Below are 21,605 nucleotides of genomic sequence, written 5' to 3' on the forward strand. Positions count from 1 at the left end.
ACTGTTACTGGAAATGAACGCTTAAACATAGAAGAACGAAATTCGGGGATCTAAGTCGCCTTAGTATACTGAATATTACCTGAAAGTATCGTCCAGTTTGGGTGAAAAAATATTTGCTGAGAGTCCTGGAGATTCGTAATTTTTGGAAGCTTGGCATCCAATTTTTATGAAAGGGTTTATCGCCAGTCACTGCTTAGGGCTACATCAAGAGGAAACAAAACATAGAGATAGAACGTGAAACTACTTTATTGTGTCAAGTTTCAAGAAGCTAGCACAAACCGTGTTGGATTTAGAGATCCAAATCATGTATCAATATAGGAGAAAACAGAGTGAAACCTAAAAATTCAAAGTGTTACTGGAAATGAACGCTTCAACATAGAAGAACGAAATTTGGGAAACCAAGTCGCCTTAGTGTACTGATAATTATCTGAAAGTATCATCCAGTTTGGGTGAAAAAATATTTGCTGAGATTTCTGGAGATTCGTAATTTTTGGAAGCTTGGCAAGCCCTTTCCATGAAAGTGTTTCTCGCCAGTCACTGCTTAGGGCTACATCAAGAGGAAACAAAACATAGAGATAGAATGTGAAACTACTTTATTGTGTCAAGTTTCAAGAAGCTAGCACAAACCGTGTTGGACTTAGAGATCCAAAAACTTCTACCAATATAGGAGAAAACAGAGTGAAACCTAAAAATTCAAACTGTTACTGGAAATGAACGCTTCAACATAGAAGAACGAAATTTGGGGAACCAAGTCGCCTTAGTGTACTGATCATTGCCTGAAAGTATCATCCAGTTTGGGTGAAAAAATATTTGCTGAGATTTCTGAAGATTCGTAATTTTGGGAAACTTGGAAACCCCTTTCCATGAAAGTGTTTCTCGCCAGTCACTGCTTAGGGCTACATCAAGAGGAAACAAACATAAAGATACAACGTGAAACTACTTTATTGTGTCAAGTTTCAAGAAGCTAGCACAAACTGTGTTGGATTTAGAGTTCCAAATACATGTATCAATATAGGAGAAAACAGAGTGAAACCTAAAAATTCAAACTCTTACTGGAAATGAACGCTTCAACATAGAAGAACGAAATTTGGGGAACCAAGTCGCCTTAGTGTACTGATCATTACCTGAAAGTATCATCCACTTTGGGTGAAAAAATATTTGCTGAGATTTCTGGAGATTCGTAATTTTTGGAAGCTTGGCAACCCCTTTCCATGTAAGTGTTTCTTGCCAGTCACTGCTTAGGGCTACATCAAGAGGAAACAAAACATAGAGATAGAATGTGAAACTTCTTTATTGTGTCAAGGTTCAAGAAGCTAGCACAAACCGTGTTGGATTTAGAGTTCCAAATACGTGTATCAATATAGGAGAAAACAGAGTGAAACCTAAAAATTCAAACTATTGCTGGAAATGAACGCTTCAAGATAGAAGAACGAAATTTGGGGAACCAAGTCGGCTTAGTGTACTGATCATTACCTGAAAGTATCATCCAGTTTGGGTGAAAAAATATTTTTGAGATTTCGGGAGATTCGTAATTTTGGGAAGCTTTGCAACCATTTTCATGAAAGTGTTTCTCGCCAGTCACTGGTTAGGGCTACATCAAGAGAAAACAAAACATTGAGATAGAACGTGAAACTACTTTGTTGTGTCAAGTTTCCAGAAGCTAGCACAAACCGCGTTGGATTTAGAGTTCCAAATACATGTATCAATATAGGAGAAAACAGAGTGAAACCTAAAAATTCAAACTGTTACTGGAAATGAACGCTTCAACATAGAAGAACGAAATTTGGGGAACCAAGTCGCCTTAGTGTACTGATCATCACCTGAAAGTATTATATAGTTTGGGTGAAAAAATATTTGCTGAGATTTCTGGAGATTCGTAATTTTTGGAAGCTTGGCAACCCCTTTCCATGAAAGTGTATCTCGCCAGTCACTGAATAGGACTACATCAAGAGGGAACAAAACGTAGAGATAGAATGTGAAACTACTTTATTGTGTCAAGTTTCAAGAAGCTAGCACAATCCGTGTTGGATTTAGAGTTCCAAATACATGTATCAATATAGGAGAAAACAGATTGAAACCTAAAAATTCAAACTGTTACTGGAAATGAACACTTCAACATAGAAGAACGAAATTTGGGGAACCAAGTCGCCTTAGTGTACTGATCATTACCTGAAAGTATCATCAAGTTTGGGTGAAAAAACATTGGCTGAGATATCTGGAGATTCGTAATTTTGGGAAGCTTGGCAACCCCTTTCCATGAAAGTGTTTCTCGCCAGTCACTGCTTAGGGCTACATCAAGAGGAAACAAAACATAGAGAGAGAACGTGAAACTACTTTATTGTGTCAAGTTTCAAGAAGCTAGCACAAACAGTGTTGGATATAGAATTCCAAATACTTGTATCAATATCGGAGAAAACAGAGTGAAACCTAAAAATTCAAACTATTGCTGGAAATGAACGCTTCAACAGAGAAGAACGAAATTTGGGGAACCAAGTCGGCTTAGTGCACTGATAATTACCTGAAAGTATCATCCAGATTGGGTGATAAAATATTTGCTGAGATATCTGGAGATTCGTAATTTTGGGAAGCTTGGCAACCCCTTTCCATGAAAGTGTTTCTCGCCAGTCACTGCTTAGGGCTACATCAAGAGGAAACAAAACATAGAGATAGAACGTGAAACTACTTTATTGTGTCAAGTTTCAAGAAGCTAGCACAAACCGTGTTGGATTTAGAGTTCCAAATACATGTATCAATATAGGAGTAAACAGAGTGAAACCTAAAAATTCAAACTGTTACTGGAAATGAACGCTTAAACATAGAAGAACGAAATTCGGGGATCTAAGTCGCCTTAGTATACTGAATATTACCTGAAAGTATCGTCCAGTTTGGGTGAAAAAATATTTGCTGAGAGTCCTGGAGATTCGTAATTTTTGGAAGCTTGGCATCCAATTTTTATGAAAGGGTTTATCGCCAGTCACTGCTTAGGGCTACATCAAGAGGAAACAAAACATAGAGATAGAACGTGAAACTACTTTATTGTGTCAAGTTTCAAGAAGCTAGCACAAACCATGTTGGATTTAGAGATCCAAATCATGTATCAATATAGGAGAAAACAGAGTGAAACCTAAAAATTCAAAGTGTTACTGGAAATGAACGCTTCAACATAGAAGAACGAAATTTGGGAAACCAAGTCGCCTTAGTGTACTGATAATTACCTGAAAGTATCATCCAGTTTGGGTGAAAAAATATTTGCTGAGATTTCTGGAGATTCGTAATTTTTGGAAGCTTGGCAAGCCCTTTCCATGAAAGTGTTTCTCGCCAGTCACTGCTTAGGGCTACATCAAGAGGAAACAAAACATAGAGATAGAATGTGAAACTACTTTATTGTGTCAAGTTTCAAGAAGCTAGCACAAACCGTGTTGGACTTAGAGATCCAAAAACTTCTACCAATATAGGAGAAAACAGAGTGAAACCTAAAAATTCAAACTGTTACTGGAAATGAACGCTTCAACATAGAAGAACGAAATTTGGGGAACCAAGTCGCCTTAGTGTCCTGATCATTGCCTGAAAGTATCATCCAGTTTGGGTGAAAAAATATTTGCTGAGATTTCTGAAGATTCGTAATTTTGGGAAACTTGGAAACCCCTTCCCATGAAAGTGTTTCTCGCCAGTCACTGCTTAGGGCTACATCAAGAGGAAACAAACATAAAGATACAACGTGAAACTACTTTATTGTGTCAAGTTTCAAGAAGCTAGCACAAACCGTGTTGGATTTAGAGTTCCAAATACATGTATCAATATAGGAGAAAACAGAGTGAAACCTAAAAATTCAAACTGTTACTGGAAATGAACGCTTCAACATAGAAGAACGAAATTTGGGGAACCAAGTCGCCTTAGTGTACTGATCATTACCTGAAAGTATCATCCACTTTGGGTGAAAAAATATTTGCTGAGATTTCTGGAGATTCGTAATTTTTGGAAGCTTGGCAACCCCTTTCCATGTAAGTGTTTCTTGCCAGTCACTGCTTAGGGCTACATCAAGAGGAAACAAAACATAGAGATAGAATGTGAAACTTCTTTATTGTGTCAAGGTTCAAGAAGCTAGCACAAACCGTGTTGGATTTAGAGTTCCAAATACGTGTATCAATATAGGAGAAAACGGAGTGAAACCTAAAAATTCAAACTGTTACTGGAAATGAACGCTTCAACATAGAAGAACGAAATTTGGGGAACCAAGTCGGCTTAGTGTACTGATCATTACCTGAAAGTATCGTCCAGTTTGGGTGAAAAAATATTTTTGAGATTTCGGGAGATTCGTAATTTTGGGAAGCTTGGCAACCATTTCCATGAAAGTGTTTCTCGCCAATCACTGCTTAGGGCTACATCAAGAGGGAACAAAACATAGAGAGAGAACGTGAAACTACTTTATTGTGTCAAGTTTCAAGAAGCTAGCACAAACAGTGTTGGATTTAGAATTCCAAATACTTGTATCAATATAGGAGAAAACAGAGTGAAACCTAAAAATTCAAACTATTGCTGGAAATGAACGCTTCAACATAGAAGAACGAAATTTGGGGAACCAAGTCGGCTTAGTGTACTGATCATTACCTGAAAGTATCATCCAGATTGGGTGATAAAATATTTGCTGAGATATCTGGAGATTCGTAATTTTGGGAAGCTTGGCAACCCCTTTCCATGAAAGTGTTTCTCGCCAGTCACTGCTTAGGGCTACATCAAGAGGAAACAAAACATAGAGATAGAACGTGAAACTACTTTATTGTGTCAAGTTTCAAGAAGCTAGCACAAACCGTGTTGGATTTAGAGTTCCAAATACATGTATCAATATAGGAGAAAACAGAGTGAAACCTAAAAATTCAAACTGTTACTGGAAATGAACGCTTCAACATACAAGGACGAAATTCGGGGATCCAAGTCGCCTAAGTATACTGAATATTACCTGAAAGTATCGTCCAGTTTGGGTGAAAAAATATTTGCTGAGAGTCCTGGAGATTCGTAATTTTTGGAAGCTTGGCATCCAATTTTTATGAAAGGGTTTATCGCCAGTCACTGCTTAGGGCTACATCAAGAGGAAACAAAACATAGAGATAGAACGTGAATCAACTTTATTGTGTCAAGTTTCAAGAAGCTAGCACAAACCGTGTTGGATTTAGAGATCCAAATCATGTATCAATATAGGAGAAAACAGAGTGAAACCTAAAAATTCAAAGAGTTACTGGAAATGAACGCTTCAACATAGAAGAACGAAATTTGGGAAACCAAGTCACCTTAGTGTACTGATAATTACCTGAAAGTATCATCCAGTTTGGGTGAAAAAATACTTGCTGAGATTTCTTGAGATTCGTAATTTTTGGAAGCTTTGCAAGCCCTTTCCATGAAAGTGTTTCTCGCCAGTCACTGCTTAGGTCTACCTCAAGAGGAAACAAAACATAGAGATAGAACCGGAAACTACTTTATTGTGTCAAGTTTCAAGAAGCTAGCGCAAACCGTGTTGGATTTAGAGTTCCAAATACATCTATCAATATAGGAGAAAACAGAGTGAAACCTAAAAATTCAAACTGTTACTGGAAATGAACGCTTCAACATAAAGAACGAAATTCGGAGAACCAAGTCGCCTTAGGGTACTGATCATTACCTGAAAGTATCATCCAGTTTGGGTGAAAAAATATTTTCTGAGATTTCTGGAGATTCGTAATTTTTGGAAGCTTGGCATCCCCTTTTTACGAAAGGGTTTCTCGCCAGTCACTGCTTAGGGCTACATCAAGAGGAAACAAAACATAGAGATAGAACGTGAAACTACTTTATTGTGTCAAGTTTCAAGAAGCTAGCACAAACCGTGTTGGATTTAGAGTTCCAAATACATGTATCAATATAGGAGAAAACAGAGTGAAACCTAAAAATTCAAACTGTTACTGGAAATGAACGCTTCAACATAGAAGAACGAAATTTGGGGAACCAAGTCGCTTTAGTGTACTGATCATTACCTGAAAGTATCATCCAGTTTGGGTGAAAAAATATTTGCTGAGATTTCTGGAGATTCGTAATTTTGGGAAGCTTGGCAACCCCTTTCCATGAAAGTGTTTCTCGCCAGTCACTGCTTAGGGCTACATCAAGAGGAAACAAAACATAGAGATAGAACGTGAAACTACTTTATTGTGTCAAGTTTCAAGAAGCTAGCACAAACCGTGTTGGATTTAGAGTTCCAAATACATGTATCAATATAGGAGAAAACAGAGTGAAACCTAAAAATTCAAACTATTGCTGGAAATGAACGCTTCAACATAGAAGAACGAAATTTGGGAACCAAGTCGGCTTAGTGTACTGATCATTACCTGAAAGTATCATCCAGTTTGGGTGAAAAAATATTTTTGAGATTTCGGGAGATTCGTAATTTTGGGAAGCTTTGCAACCATTTTCATGAAAGTGTTTCTCGCCAGTCACTGGTTAGGGCTACATCAAGAGAAAACAAAACATTGAGATAGAACGTGAAACTACTTTGTTGTGTCAAGCTTCAAGAAGCTAGCACAAACCGCGTTGGATTTAGAGTTCCAAATACATGTATCAATATAGAAGAAAACAGAGTGAAACCTAAAAATTCAAACTGTTACTGGAAATGAACACTTCAACATAGAATAACGAAATTTGGGGAACCAAGTCGCCTTAGTGTACTGATAATTACCTGAAAGTATCATCCAGTTTGGGTGAAAAAACATTTGCTGAGATTTCTGGAGATTCGTAATTTTTGGAAGCTTGGCAACCCCTTTCCATGAAAGTGTATCTCGCCAGTCACTGAATAGGACTGCATCAAGAGGGAACAAAACGTAGAGATAGAATGTGAAACTACTTTATTGTGTCAAGTTTCAAGAAGCTAGCACAAACAGTGTTGGATATAGAATTCCAAATACTTGTATCAATATAGGAGAAAACAGAGTGAAACCTAAAAATTCAAACTATTGCTGGAAATGAACGCTTCAACAGAGAAGAACGAAATTTGGGGAACCAAGTCGGCTTAGTGCACTGATAATTACCTGAAAGTATCATCCAGATTGGGTGATAAAATATTTGCTGAGATATCTGGAGATTCGTAATTTTGGGAAGCTTGGCAACCCCTTTCCATGAAAGTGTTTCTCGCCAGTCACTGCTTAGGGCTACATCAAGAGGAAACAAAACATAGAGATAGAACGTGAAACTACTTTATTGTGTCAAGTTTCAAGAAGCTAGCACAAACCGTGTTGGATTTAGAGTTCCAAATACATGTATCAATATAGGAGTAAACAGAGTGAAACCTAAAAATTCAAACTGTTACTGGAAATGAACGCTTAAACATAGAAGAACGAAATTCGGGGATCTAAGTCGCCTTAGTATACTGAATATTACCTGAAAGTATCGTCCAGTTTGGGTGAAAAAATATTTGCTGAGAGTCCTGGAGATTCGTAATTTTTGGAAGCTTGGCATCCAATTTTTATGAAAGGGTTTATCGCCAGTCACTGCTTAGGGCTACATCAAGAGGAAACAAAACATAGAGATAGAACGTGAAACTACTTTATTGTGTCAAGTTTCAAGAAGCTAGCACAAACCGTGTTGGATTTAGAGATCCAAATCATGTATCAATATAGGAGAAAACAGAGTGAAACCTAAAAATTCAAAGTGTTACTGGAAATGAACGCTTCAACATAGAAGAACGAAATTTGGGAAACCAAGTCGCCTTAGTGTACTGATAATTATCTGAAAGTATCATCCAGTTTGGGTGAAAAAATATTTGCTGAGATTTCTGGAGATTCGTAATTTTTGGAAGCTTGGCAAGCCCTTTCCATGAAAGTGTTTCTCGCCAGTCACTGCTTAGGGCTACATCAAGAGGAAACAAAACATAGAGATAGAATGTGAAACTACTTTATTGTGTCAAGTTTCAAGAAGCTAGCACAAACCGTGTTGGACTTAGAGATCCAAAAACTTCTACCAATATAGGAGAAAACAGAGTGAAACCTAAAAATTCAAACTGTTACTGGAAATGAACGCTTCAACATAGAAGAACGAAATTTGGGGAACCAAGTCGCCTTAGTGTACTGATCATTGCCTGAAAGTATCATCTAGTTTGGGTGAAAAAATATTTGCTGAGATTTCTGAAGATTCGTAATTTTGGGAAACTTGGAAACCCCTTTCCATGAAAGTGTTTCTCGCCAGTCACTGCTTAGGGCTACATCAAGAGGAAACAAACATAAAGATACAACGTGAAACTACTTTATTGTGTCAAGTTTCAAGAAGCTAGCACAAACTGTGTTGGATTTAGAGTTCCAAATACATGTATCAATATAGGAGAAAACAGAGTGAAACCTAAAAATTCAAACTCTTACTGGAAATGAACGCTTCAACATAGAAGAACGAAATTTGGGGAACCAAGTCGCCTTAGTGTACTGATCATTACCTGAAAGTATCATCCACTTTGGGTGAAAAAATATTTGCTGAGATTTCTGGAGATTCGTAATTTTTGGAAGCTTGGCAACCCCTTTCCATGTAAGTGTTTCTTGCCAGTCACTGCTTAGGGCTACATCAAGAGGAAACAAAACATAGAGATAGAATGTGAAACTTCTTTATTGTGTCAAGGTTCAAGAAGCTAGCACAAACCGTGTTGGATTTAGAGTTCCAAATACGTGTATCAATATAGGAGAAAACAGAGTGAAACCTAAAAATTCAAACTATTGCTGGAAATGAACGCTTCAACATAGAAGAACGAAATTTGGGGAACCAAGTCGGCTTAGTGTACTGATCATTACCTGAAAGTATCATCCAGTTTGGGTGAAAAAATATTTTTGAGATTTCGGGAGATTCGTAATTTTGGGAAGCTTTGCAACCATTTTCATGAAAGTGTTTCTCGCCAGTCACTGGTTAGGGCTACATCAAGAGAAAACAAAACATTGAGATAGAACGTGAAACTACTTTGTTGTGTCAAGTTTCCAGAAGCTAGCACAAACCGCGTTGGATTTAGAGTTCCAAATACATGTATCAATATAGGAGAAAACAGAGTGAAACCTAAAAATTCAAACTGTTACTGGAAATGAACGCTTCAACATAGAAGAACGAAATTTGGGGAACCAAGTCGCCTTAGTGTACTGATCATCACCTGAAAGTATTATATAGTTTGGGTGAAAAAATATTTGCTGAGATTTCTGGAGATTCGTAATTTTTGGAAGCTTGGCAACCCCTTTCCATGAAAGTGTATCTCGCCAGTCACTGAATAGGACTACATCAAGAGGGAACAAAACGTAGAGATAGAATGTGAAACTACTTTATTGTGTCAAGTTTCAAGAAGCTAGCACAATCCGTGTTGGATTTAGAGTTCCAAATACATGTATCAATATAGGAGAAAACAGATTGAAACCTAAAAATTCAAACTGTTACTGGAAATGAACACTTCAACATAGAAGAACGAAATTTGGGGAACCAAGTCGCCTTAGTGTACTGATCATTACCTGAAAGTATCATCAAGTTTGGGTGAAAAAACATTGGCTGAGATATCTGGAGATTCGTAATTTTGGGAAGCTTGGCAACCCCTTTCCATGAAAGTGTTTCTCGCCAGTCACTGCTTAGGGCTACATCAAGAGGAAACAAAACATAGAGAGAGAACGTGAAACTACTTTATTGTGTCAAGTTTCAAGAAGCTAGCACAAACAGTGTTGGATATAGAATTCCAAATACTTGTATCAATATCGGAGAAAACAGAGTGAAACCTAAAAATTCAAACTATTGCTGGAAATGAACGCTTCAACAGAGAAGAACGAAATTTGGGGAACCAAGTCGGCTTAGTGCACTGATAATTACCTGAAAGTATCATCCAGATTGGGTGATAAAATATTTGCTGAGATATCTGGAGATTCGTAATTTTGGGAAGCTTGGCAACCCCTTTCCATGAAAGTGTTTCTCGCCAGTCACTGCTTAGGGCTACATCAAGAGGAAACAAAACATAGAGATAGAACGTGAAACTACTTTATTGTGTCAAGTTTCAAGAAGCTAGCACAAACCGTGTTGGATTTAGAGTTCCAAATACATGTATCAATATAGGAGTAAACAGAGTGAAACCTAAAAATTCAAACTGTTACTGGAAATGAACGCTTAAACATAGAAGAACGAAATTCGGGGATCTAAGTCGCCTTAGTATACTGAATATTACCTGAAAGTATCGTCCAGTTTGGGTGAAAAAATATTTGCTGAGAGTCCTGGAGATTCGTAATTTTTGGAAGCTTGGCATCCAATTTTTATGAAAGGGTTTATCGCCAGTCACTGCTTAGGGCTACATCAAGAGGAAACAAAACATAGAGATAGAACGTGAAACTACTTTATTGTGTCAAGTTTCAAGAAGCTAGCACAAACCATGTTGGATTTAGAGATCCAAATCATGTATCAATATAGGAGAAAACAGAGTGAAACCTAAAAATTCAAAGTGTTACTGGAAATGAACGCTTCAACATAGAAGAACGAAATTTGGGAAACCAAGTCGCCTTAGTGTACTGATAATTACCTGAAAGTATCATCCAGTTTGGGTGAAAAAATATTTGCTGAGATTTCTGGAGATTCGTAATTTTTGGAAGCTTGGCAAGCCCTTTCCATGAAAGTGTTTCTCGCCAGTCACTGCTTAGGGCTACATCAAGAGGAAACAAAACATAGAGATAGAATGTGAAACTACTTTATTGTGTCAAGTTTCAAGAAGCTAGCACAAACCGTGTTGGACTTAGAGATCCAAAAACTTCTACCAATATAGGAGAAAACAGAGTGAAACCTAAAAATTCAAACTGTTACTGGAAATGAACGCTTCAACATAGAAGAACGAAATTTGGGGAACCAAGTCGCCTTAGTGTCCTGATCATTGCCTGAAAGTATCATCCAGTTTGGGTGAAAAAATATTTGCTGAGATTTCTGAAGATTCGTAATTTTGGGAAACTTGGAAACCCCTTCCCATGAAAGTGTTTCTCGCCAGTCACTGCTTAGGGCTACATCAAGAGGAAACAAACATAAAGATACAACGTGAAACTACTTTATTGTGTCAAGTTTCAAGAAGCTAGCACAAACCGTGTTGGATTTAGAGTTCCAAATACATGTATCAATATAGGAGAAAACAGAGTGAAACCTAAAAATTCAAACTGTTACTGGAAATGAACGCTTCAACATAGAAGAACGAAATTTGGGGAACCAAGTCGCCTTAGTGTACTGATCATTACCTGAAAGTATCATCCACTTTGGGTGAAAAAATATTTGCTGAGATTTCTGGAGATTCGTAATTTTTGGAAGCTTGGCAACCCCTTTCCATGTAAGTGTTTCTTGCCAGTCACTGCTTAGGGCTACATCAAGAGGAAACAAAACATAGAGATAGAATGTGAAACTTCTTTATTGTGTCAAGGTTCAAGAAGCTAGCACAAACCGTGTTGGATTTAGAGTTCCAAATACGTGTATCAATATAGGAGAAAACGGAGTGAAACCTAAAAATTCAAACTGTTACTGGAAATGAACGCTTCAACATAGAAGAACGAAATTTGGGGAACCAAGTCGGCTTAGTGTACTGATCATTACCTGAAAGTATCGTCCAGTTTGGGTGAAAAAATATTTTTGAGATTTCGGGAGATTCGTAATTTTGGGAAGCTTGGCAACCATTTCCATGAAAGTGTTTCTCGCCAATCACTGCTTAGGGCTACATCAAGAGGGAACAAAACATAGAGAGAGAACGTGAAACTACTTTATTGTGTCAAGTTTCAAGAAGCTAGCACAAACAGTGTTGGATTTAGAATTCCAAATACTTGTATCAATATAGGAGAAAACAGAGTGAAACCTAAAAATTCAAACTATTGCTGGAAATGAACGCTTCAACATAGAAGAACGAAATTTGGGGAACCAAGTCGGCTTAGTGTACTGATCATTACCTGAAAGTATCATCCAGATTGGGTGATAAAATATTTGCTGAGATATCTGGAGATTCGTAATTTTGGGAAGCTTGGCAACCCCTTTCCATGAAAGTGTTTCTCGCCAGTCACTGCTTAGGGCTACATCAAGAGGAAACAAAACATAGAGATAGAACGTGAAACTACTTTATTGTGTCAAGTTTCAAGAAGCTAGCACAAACCGTGTTGGATTTAGAGTTCCAAATACATGTATCAATATAGGAGAAAACAGAGTGAAACCTAAAAATTCAAACTGTTACTGGAAATGAACGCTTCAACATACAAGGACGAAATTCGGGGATCCAAGTCGCCTAAGTATACTGAATATTACCTGAAAGTATCGTCCAGTTTGGGTGAAAAAATATTTGCTGAGAGTCCTGGAGATTCGTAATTTTTGGAAGCTTGGCATCCAATTTTTATGAAAGGGTTTATCGCCAGTCACTGCTTAGGGCTACATCAAGAGGAAACAAAACATAGAGATAGAACGTGAATCAACTTTATTGTGTCAAGTTTCAAGAAGCTAGCACAAACCGTGTTGGATTTAGAGATCCAAATCATGTATCAATATAGGAGAAAACAGAGTGAAACCTAAAAATTCAAAGAGTTACTGGAAATGAACGCTTCAACATAGAAGAACGAAATTTGGGAAACCAAGTCACCTTAGTGTACTGATAATTACCTGAAAGTATCATCCAGTTTGGGTGAAAAAATACTTGCTGAGATTTCTTGAGATTCGTAATTTTTGGAAGCTTTGCAAGCCCTTTCCATGAAAGTGTTTCTCGCCAGTCACTGCTTAGGTCTACCTCAAGAGGAAACAAAACATAGAGATAGAACCGGAAACTACTTTATTGTGTCAAGTTTCAAGAAGCTAGCGCAAACCGTGTTGGATTTAGAGTTCCAAATACATCTATCAATATAGGAGAAAACAGAGTGAAACCTAAAAATTCAAACTGTTACTGGAAATGAACGCTTCAACATAAAGAACGAAATTCGGAGAACCAAGTCGCCTTAGGGTACTGATCATTACCTGAAAGTATCATCCAGTTTGGGTGAAAAAATATTTTCTGAGATTTCTGGAGATTCGTAATTTTTGGAAGCTTGGCATCCCCTTTTTACGAAAGGGTTTCTCGCCAGTCACTGCTTAGGGCTACATCAAGAGGAAACAAAACATAGAGATAGAACGTGAAACTACTTTATTGTGTCAAGTTTCAAGAAGCTAGCACAAACCGTGTTGGATTTAGAGTTCCAAATACATGTATCAATATAGGAGAAAACAGAGTGAAACCTAAAAATTCAAACTGTTACTGGAAATGAACGCTTCAACATAGAAGAACGAAATTTGGGGAAACAAGTTGCCTTAGTGTACTGATCATTACCTGAAAGTATCATCCAGTTTGGGTGAAAAAATATTTGCTGAGATTTCTGGAGATTCGTAATTTTTGGAAGCTTGGCAACCCCTTTCCATGAAAGTGTTTCTCGCCAGTCACTGCTTAGGGCTACATCAAGAGGAAAGAAAACATAGAGATAGAACGTGAAACTACTTTATTGTGTCAAGTTCAAGAAGCTAGCACAAAGCATGTTGGATTTAGAGTTCCAAATACATGTATCAATATAGGAGAAAACAGAGTGAAACCTAAAAATTCAAACTGTTACTGGAAATGAACGCTTCAACATAGAGGAACGAAATTTGGGGAACCAAGTCGCCTTAGTGTACTGATCATTATCTGAAAGTATCATCCAGTTTGGGTGAAAAAATATTTGCTGAGAATTCTGGTGGTTCGTAATTTTTGGAAGCTTGGCAACCCCTTTCCATGAAAGTGTTTCTCGCCAGTCACTGATTAGGGCTACATCAAGAGAAATCAATACATAGAGATAGAACGTGAAACTACTTTATTTTGTCAAGTTTCAAGAAGATAGCACAAACCGTGTTGGATTTAGAGATCCAAATACATCTACCAATATAGGAGAAAACAGAGTGAAACCTAAAAATTCAAACTGTTACTGGAAATGAACGCTTTAACATAGAAGAACGAAATTTGGGGAACCAAGTCGGCTTAGTGTACTGATCATTACCTGAAAGTATAATCCAGTTTGGGTGAAAAAATATTTGCTGAAAATTGTGTAGGTTCGTAATTTTTGGAAGCTTGGCAACCCTTTTCCATGAAAGTGATTCTCGCCAGTCACTGCTTAGGGCTACATCAAGAGGAAACAAAACATCGAGATAGAACGTGAAACCACTTTATTGTGTCAAGTTTCAAGAAGCTAGCACAAACTGTGTTGGATTTAGAGTTCCAAAAACATGTGTCAATATAGGAGAAAACAGAGTGAAACCTAAAAATTCAAAGTGTTACTGGAAATGAACGCTTCAACATAGAGGAACGGAATTTGGGGAACCAAGTCGCCTTAGGGTACTGCTCATTACCTGAAAGTATCATCCAGTTTGGGTGAAAAAATATTTGCTGAGATTTCTGGAGATTCGAAATTTTTGGAAGCTTGGCAACCCCTTTCCATGAAAGTGTTTCTCACCAGTCACTGCTTAGGGCTACATCAAGAGGAAACAAACATAAAGATACAACGTGAAACTACTTTATTGTGTCAAGTTTCAAGAAGCTAGCACAAACCGTGTTGGATTTAGAGTTCCAAATACATGTATCAATATAGGAGAAAACAGAGTGAAACCTAAAAATTCAAACTGTTACTGGAAATGAACGCTTCAACATAGAAGAACAAAATTCGGGGATCCAAGTCACCTTAGTATACTGAACATTACCTGAAAGTATCGTCCAGTTTGGGTGAAAAAATATTTGCTGAGATTTCTGAAGATTCGTAATTTTGGGAAACTTGGAAACCCCTTTCCATGAAAGTGTTTCTCGCCAGTCACTGCTTAGGGCTACATCAAGAGGAAACAAACATAAAGATACAACGTGAAACTACTTTATTGTGTCAAGTTTCAAGAAGCTAGCACAAACCGTGTTGGATTTAGAGTTCCAAATACATGTATCAATATAGGAGAAAACAGAGTGAAACCTAAAAATTCAAACTGTTACTGGAAATGAACGCTTCAACATAGAAGAACGAAATTTGGGGAACCAAGTCGCCTTAGTGTACTGATCATTACCTGAAAGTATCATCCTGTTTGGGTGAAAAAATATTTTCTGAGATTTTGGAGATTCGTAATTTTTGGAAGCTTGGCAACCTCTTTCCATGTAAGTGTTTCTTGCCAGTCACTGCTTAGGGCTACATCAAGAGGAAACAAAACATAGAGATAGAATGTGAAACTTCTTTATTGTGTCAATGTTCAAGAAGCTAGCACAAACCGTGTTGGATTTAGAGTTCCAAATACGTGTATCAATATAGGAGAAAACGGAGTGAAACATAAAAATTCAAACTATTGCTGGAAATGAACGCTTCAACATAGAAGAACGAAATTTGGGGAACCAAGTCGGCTTAGTGTACTAATATTACCTGAAAGTATCATCCAGTTTGGGTGAAAAAATATTTTTGAGATTTCGGGAGATTCGTAATTTTGGGAAGCTTGGCAACCATTTCCATGAAAGTGTTTCTCGCCAATCACTGCTTAGGGCTACATCAAGAGGGAACAAAACATAGAGAGAGAACGTGAAACTACTTTATTGTGTCAAGTTTCAAGAAGCTAGCACAAACAGTGTTGGATTTAGAATTCCAAATACTTGTATCAATATAGGAGAAAACAGAGTGAAACCTAAAAATTCAAACTATTGCTGGAAATGAACGCTTCAAAATAGAAGAACGAAATTTGGGGAACCAAGTCGGCTTAGTGTACTGATCATTACCTGAAAGTATCATCCAGATTGGGTTATAAAATATTTCCTGAGATATCTGGTGTTTCGTAATTTTGGGAAGCTTGGCAACCCCTTTCCATGAAAGTGTTTCTCGCCAGTCACTGCTTAGGGCTACATCAAGAGGAAACAAAACATAGAGATAGAACGTGAAACTACTTTATTGTGTCAAGTTTCAAGAAGCTAGCACAAACAGTGTTGGATTTAGAATTCCAAAAACTTGTATCAATATAGGAGAAAACAGAGTGAAACCTAAAAATTCAAACTATTGCTGGAAATGAACGCTTCAATATAGAAGAACCAAATTTGGGGAACCAAGTCGGCTTAGTGTACTGATCATTACCTGAAAGTATCATCCAGATTGGGTGATAAAATATTTGCTGAGATATCTGGAGATTCGTAATTTTGGGAAGCTTGGCAACCCCTTTCCATGAAAGTGTTTCTCGCCAGTCACTGCTTAGGGCTACATCAAGAGGAAACAAAACATAGAGATAGAACGTGAAACTACTTTATTGTGTCAAGTTTCAAGAAGCTAGCACAAACCGTGTTGGATTTAGAGTTCCAAATACATGTATCAATATAGGAGAAAACAGAGTGAAACCTAAAAATTCAAACTGTTACTGGAAATGAACGCTTCAACATAGAAGAACGAAATTTGGGGAAACAAGTTGCCTTAGTGTACTGATCATTACCTGAAAGTATCATCCAGTTTGGGTGAAAAAATATTTGCTGAGAATTCTGGTGGTTCGTAATTTTTGGAAGCTTGGCAACCCCTTTCCATGAAAGTGTTTCTCGCCAGTCACTGCTTAGGGCTACATCAAGAGAAATCAATACATAGAGATAGAACGTGAAACTACTTTATTGTGTCAAGTTTCAAGAAGATAGCACAAACCGTGTTGGATTTAGAGATCAAAATACATCTACCAATATAGGAGAAAACAGAGTGAAACCTAAAAATTCAAACTGTTACTGGAAATGAACGCTTCAACATAGAAGAACGAAATTTGGGGAACCAAGTCGGCTTAGTGTACTGATCATTACCTGAAAGTATAATCCAGTTTGGGTGAAAAAATATTTGCTGAAAATTCTGTAGGTTCGTAATTTTTGGAAGCTTGGCAACCCTTTTCCATGAAAGTGATTCTCGCCAGTCTCTGCTTAGGGCTACATCAAGAGGAAATAAAACATCGAGATAGAACGTGAAACCACTTTATTGTGTCAAGTTTCAAGAAGCTAGCACAAACTGTGCTGGATTTAGAGTTCCAAAAACATGTGTCAATATAGGAGAAAACAGAGTGAAACCTAAAAATTCAAACTGTTACTGGAAATGAACGCTTCAACATAGAGGAACGGAATTTGGGGAACCAAGTCGCCTTAGGGCACTGCTCATTACCTGAAAGTATCATCCAGTTTGGGTGAAAAAATATTTGCTGAGATTTCTGGAGATTCGAAATTTTTGGAAGCTTGGCAACCCCTTTCCATGAAAGTGTTTCTCACCAGTCACTGCTTAGGGCTACATCAAGAGGAAACAAAACATAGAGATAGAACGTGAAACTACTTTATTGTGTCAAGTTTCAAGAAGCTAGCACAAACCGTTTTGGATTTAGAGTTCCAAATACATGTATCAATATAGGAGAAAACAGAGTGAAACCTAAAAATTCAAACTGTTACTGGAAATGAACGCTTCAACATAGAAGAACGAAGTTTGGGGAACCAAGTCGGCTTAGTGTACTGATCATTACCTGAAAGTATCATCCAGTTTGGGTGAAAAAATATTTGCTGAGATTTCTGGAGATTCGTAATTTTGGGAAATTGGCAACCCCTTTCCATGAAAGTGTTTCTCGCCAGTCACTGCTTAGGGCTACATCAAGAGGAAACAAAACATCGAGATAGAACGTGAAGCTAGTTTATTGTGTCAAGTTTCAAGAAGCTAGCACAAACCGTGTTGGATTTAGAGTTCCAAATACATGTATCAATATAGGAGAAAACAGAGTGAAACCTAAAAATTCAAACTGTTACTGGAAATGAACGCTTCAACATAGAAGAACGAAATTTTGGGAACCAAGTCGCCTAAGTGTACTGATCATGACCTGAAAGTATCATCCAGTTTGGGTGAAAAAATATTTGCTGAGATTTCTGGAGATTCGAAATTTTTGGAAGCTTGGCAACCCCTTTCCACGAAAGTGTTTCTCGCCAGTCACTTCTTAGGGCTACATCAAGAGGAAACAAAACATAGAGATAGAACGTGAAACTACTTTATTGTGTCAAGTTTCAAGAAGCTAGCACAAACCGTGTTGGATTTAGAGTTCCAAATACATGTATCAATATAGGAGAAAACAGAGTGAAACCTAAAAATTCAAACTGTTACTGGAAATGAACGCTTCAACATAGAAGAACGAAATTTGGGGAACCAAGTCGGCTTAGTGTACTGATCATTACCTGAAAGTATCATCCAGTTTGGGTGAAAAAATATTTGCTGAGATTTCTGGAGATTCGTAATTTTGGGAAATTTGCAACCCCTTTCCATGAAAGTGTTTCTCGCCAGTCACTGCTTAGGGCTACATCAAGAGGAAACAAAACATCGAGATAGAACCTGAAACCAGTTTATTGTGTCAAGTTTCAAGAAGCTAGCACAAACCGTGTTGGATTTAGAGTTCCAAATACATGTATCAATATAGGAGAAAACAGAGTGACACCTAAAAATTCAACCTGTTACTGGAAATGAACGCTTCAAGATAGAAGAACGAAATTTTGGGAACCAAGTCGCCTAAGTGTACTGATCATGACCTGAAAGTATCATCCAGTTTGGGTGAAAAAATATTTGCTGAGATTTCTGGAGATTCGTAATTTTGGGAAATTGGCAACCCCTTTCCATGAAAGTGTTTCTCGCCAGTCACTGCTTAGGGCTACTTCAAAAGGAAACAAAACATCGAGATAGAACGTGAAACTAGTTCATTGTGTCAAGTTTCAAGAAGCTAGCACAAACCGTGTTGGTTTTAGAGTTCCAAATACATGTATCAATATAGGAGAAAACAGAGTGAAACCTAAAAATTCAAACTGTTACTGGAAATGAGCGCTTCAACATAGAAGAACGAAATTTTGGGAACCAAGTCGCCTAAGTGTACTGATCATGACCTGAAAGTATCATCCAGTTTGGGTGAAAAAATATTTGCTGAGATTTCTGAAGATTCGAAATTTTTGGAAGCTTGGCAACCCCTTTCCACGAAAGTGTTTCTCGCCAGTCACTTCTTAGGGCTACATCAAGAGGAAACAAAACATACAGATAGAACGTGAAACTACTTTATTGTGTCAAGTTTCAAGAAGCTAGCACAAACCGTGTTGGATTTAGAGTTCCAAATACATGTATCAATATAGGAGAAAACCGAGTGAAACCTAAAAATTCAAACTGTTACTGGAAATGAACGCTTCAACATAGAGGAACGAAATTTGGGGAACCAAGTCGCCTTAGTGTACTGATCATTATCTGAAAGTATCATCCAGTTTGGGTGAAAAAATATTTGCTGAGAATTCTGGTGGTTCGTAATTTTTGGAAGCTTGGCAACCCCTTTCCATGAAAGTGTTTCTCGCCAGTCACTGCTTAGGGCTACATCAAGAGGAAACAAAACATCGAGAAGAACGTGAAACTACTTTATTGTGAAGGGTTTCAAGAAGCTAGCACAAACTGTGTTGGATTTAGAGTTCCAAATACATGTGTCAATATAGGAGAAAACAGAGTGAAACCTAAAAATTCAAACTGTTACTGGAAATGAACGCTTCAACATAGCAGAACGAAATTTGGGGAACCAAGTCGCCTTCGTGTACTGATCATCACCTGAAAGTATCATCCAGGTTGGGTGAAAAAATATTTGCTGAGATTTCGGGAGATTCGTAATTTTTGGAAGTTTGGCAACCCCTTTCCATGAAAGTGTTTCTCGCCAGTCACTGCTTAGGGCTACATCAAGAGGAAACAAAACATAGAGATAGAACGTGAAACTACCTTATTGTGTCAAGTTTCAAGAAGCTAGCACAAACCGTGTGGGATTTAGAGTTCCAAACACATCTATCAATATAGGAGAAAACAGAGTGAAACCTAAAAATTCAAACTGTTATTGGAAATGAACGCTTCAACATAGAAGAATGAAATTTGGGGAACCAAGTCGCCTTAGTGTGCTGATCATTACCTGAAAGTATAATCCAGTTTGGGTGAAAAAATATTTGCTGAAAATTCTGTAGGTTCGTAATTTTTGGAAGCTTGGCAACCCTTTTCCATGAAAGTGATTCTCGCCAGTCACTGCTTAGGGCTACATCAAGAGGAAACAAAACATCGAGATAGAACGTGAAACCACTTTATTGTGTCAAGTTTCAAGAAGCTAGCACAAACTGTGTTGGATTTAGAGTTCCAAAAACATGTGTCAATATAGGAGAAAACAGAGTGAAACCTAAAAATTCAAACTGTTACTGGAAATGAACGCTTCAACATAGAGGAACGGAATTTGGGGAACCAAGTCGCCTTAGGGTACTGCTCATTACCTGAAAGTATCATCCAGTTTGGGTGAAAAAATATTTGCTGAGATTTCTGGAGATTCGAAATTTTTGGAAGCTTGGCAACCCCTTTCCATGAAAGTGTTTCTCGCCAGTCACTGCTTAGGGCTACATCAAGAGGAAACAAAACATAGAGATAGAACGTGAAACTACTTTATTGTGTCAAGTTTCAAGAAGCTAGCACAAACCGTGTTGGATTTAGAGTTCCAAATACATGTATCAATATAGGACAAAACAGAGTGAAACCTAAAAATTCAACCTGTTACTGGAAATGAACGCTTCAACATAGAAGAACGAAATTTTGGGAACCAAGTCGCCTAAGTGTACTGATCATGACCTGAAAGTATCATCCAGTTTGGGTGAAAAAATATTTGCTGAGATTTCTGGAGATTCGTAATTTTGGGAAATTGGCAACCCCTTTCCATGAAAGTGTTTCTCGCCAGTCACTGCTTAGGGCTACATCAAAAGGAAACAAAACATCGAGATAGAACGTGAAACTAGTTCATTGTGTCAAGTTTCAAGAAGCTAGCACAAACCGTGTTGGTTTTAGAGTTCCAAATACATGTATCAATATAGGAGAAAACAGAGTGAAACCTAAAAATTCAAACTGTTACTGGAAATGAGCGCTTCAACATAGAAGAACAAAATTTTGGGAACCAAGTCGCCTAAGTGTACTGATCATGACCTGAAAGTATCATCCAGTTTGGGTGAAAAAATATTTGCTGAGATTTCTGAAGATTCGAAATTTTTGGAAGCTTGGCAACCCCTTTCCACGAAAGTGTTTCTCGCCAGTCACTTCTTAGGGCTACATCAAGAGGAAACAAAACATAGAGATAGAACGTGAAACTACTTTATTGTGTCAAGTTTCAAGAAGCTAGCACAAACCGTGTTGGATTTAGAGTTCCAAATACATGTATCAATATAGGAGAAAACAGAGTGAAACCTAAAAATTCAAACTGTTACTGGAAATGAACGCTTCAACATAGAAGAACGAAATTTTGGGAACCAAGTCGCCTAAGTGTACTGATCATGACCTGAAAGTATCATCCAGTTTGGGTGAAAAAATATTTGCTGAGATTTCTGGAGATTCGAAATTTTTGGAAGCTTGGCAACCCCTTTCCATGAAAGTGTTTCTCGCCAGTCACTGCTTAGGGCTACATCAAGAGGAAACAAAACATCGAGAAGAACGTGAAACTACTTTATTGTGAAGGGTTTCAAGAAGCTAGCACAAACTGTGTTGGATTTAGAGTTCCAAATACTTGTGTCAATATAGGAGAAAACAGAGTGAAACCTAAAAATTCAAACT

The sequence above is a fragment of the Spermophilus citellus genome (genome assembly GCF_964194105.1).
Source record: "Spermophilus citellus genome assembly, chromosome: 6".
NCBI lineage: Eukaryota > Metazoa > Chordata > Mammalia > Rodentia > Sciuridae > Spermophilus > Spermophilus citellus.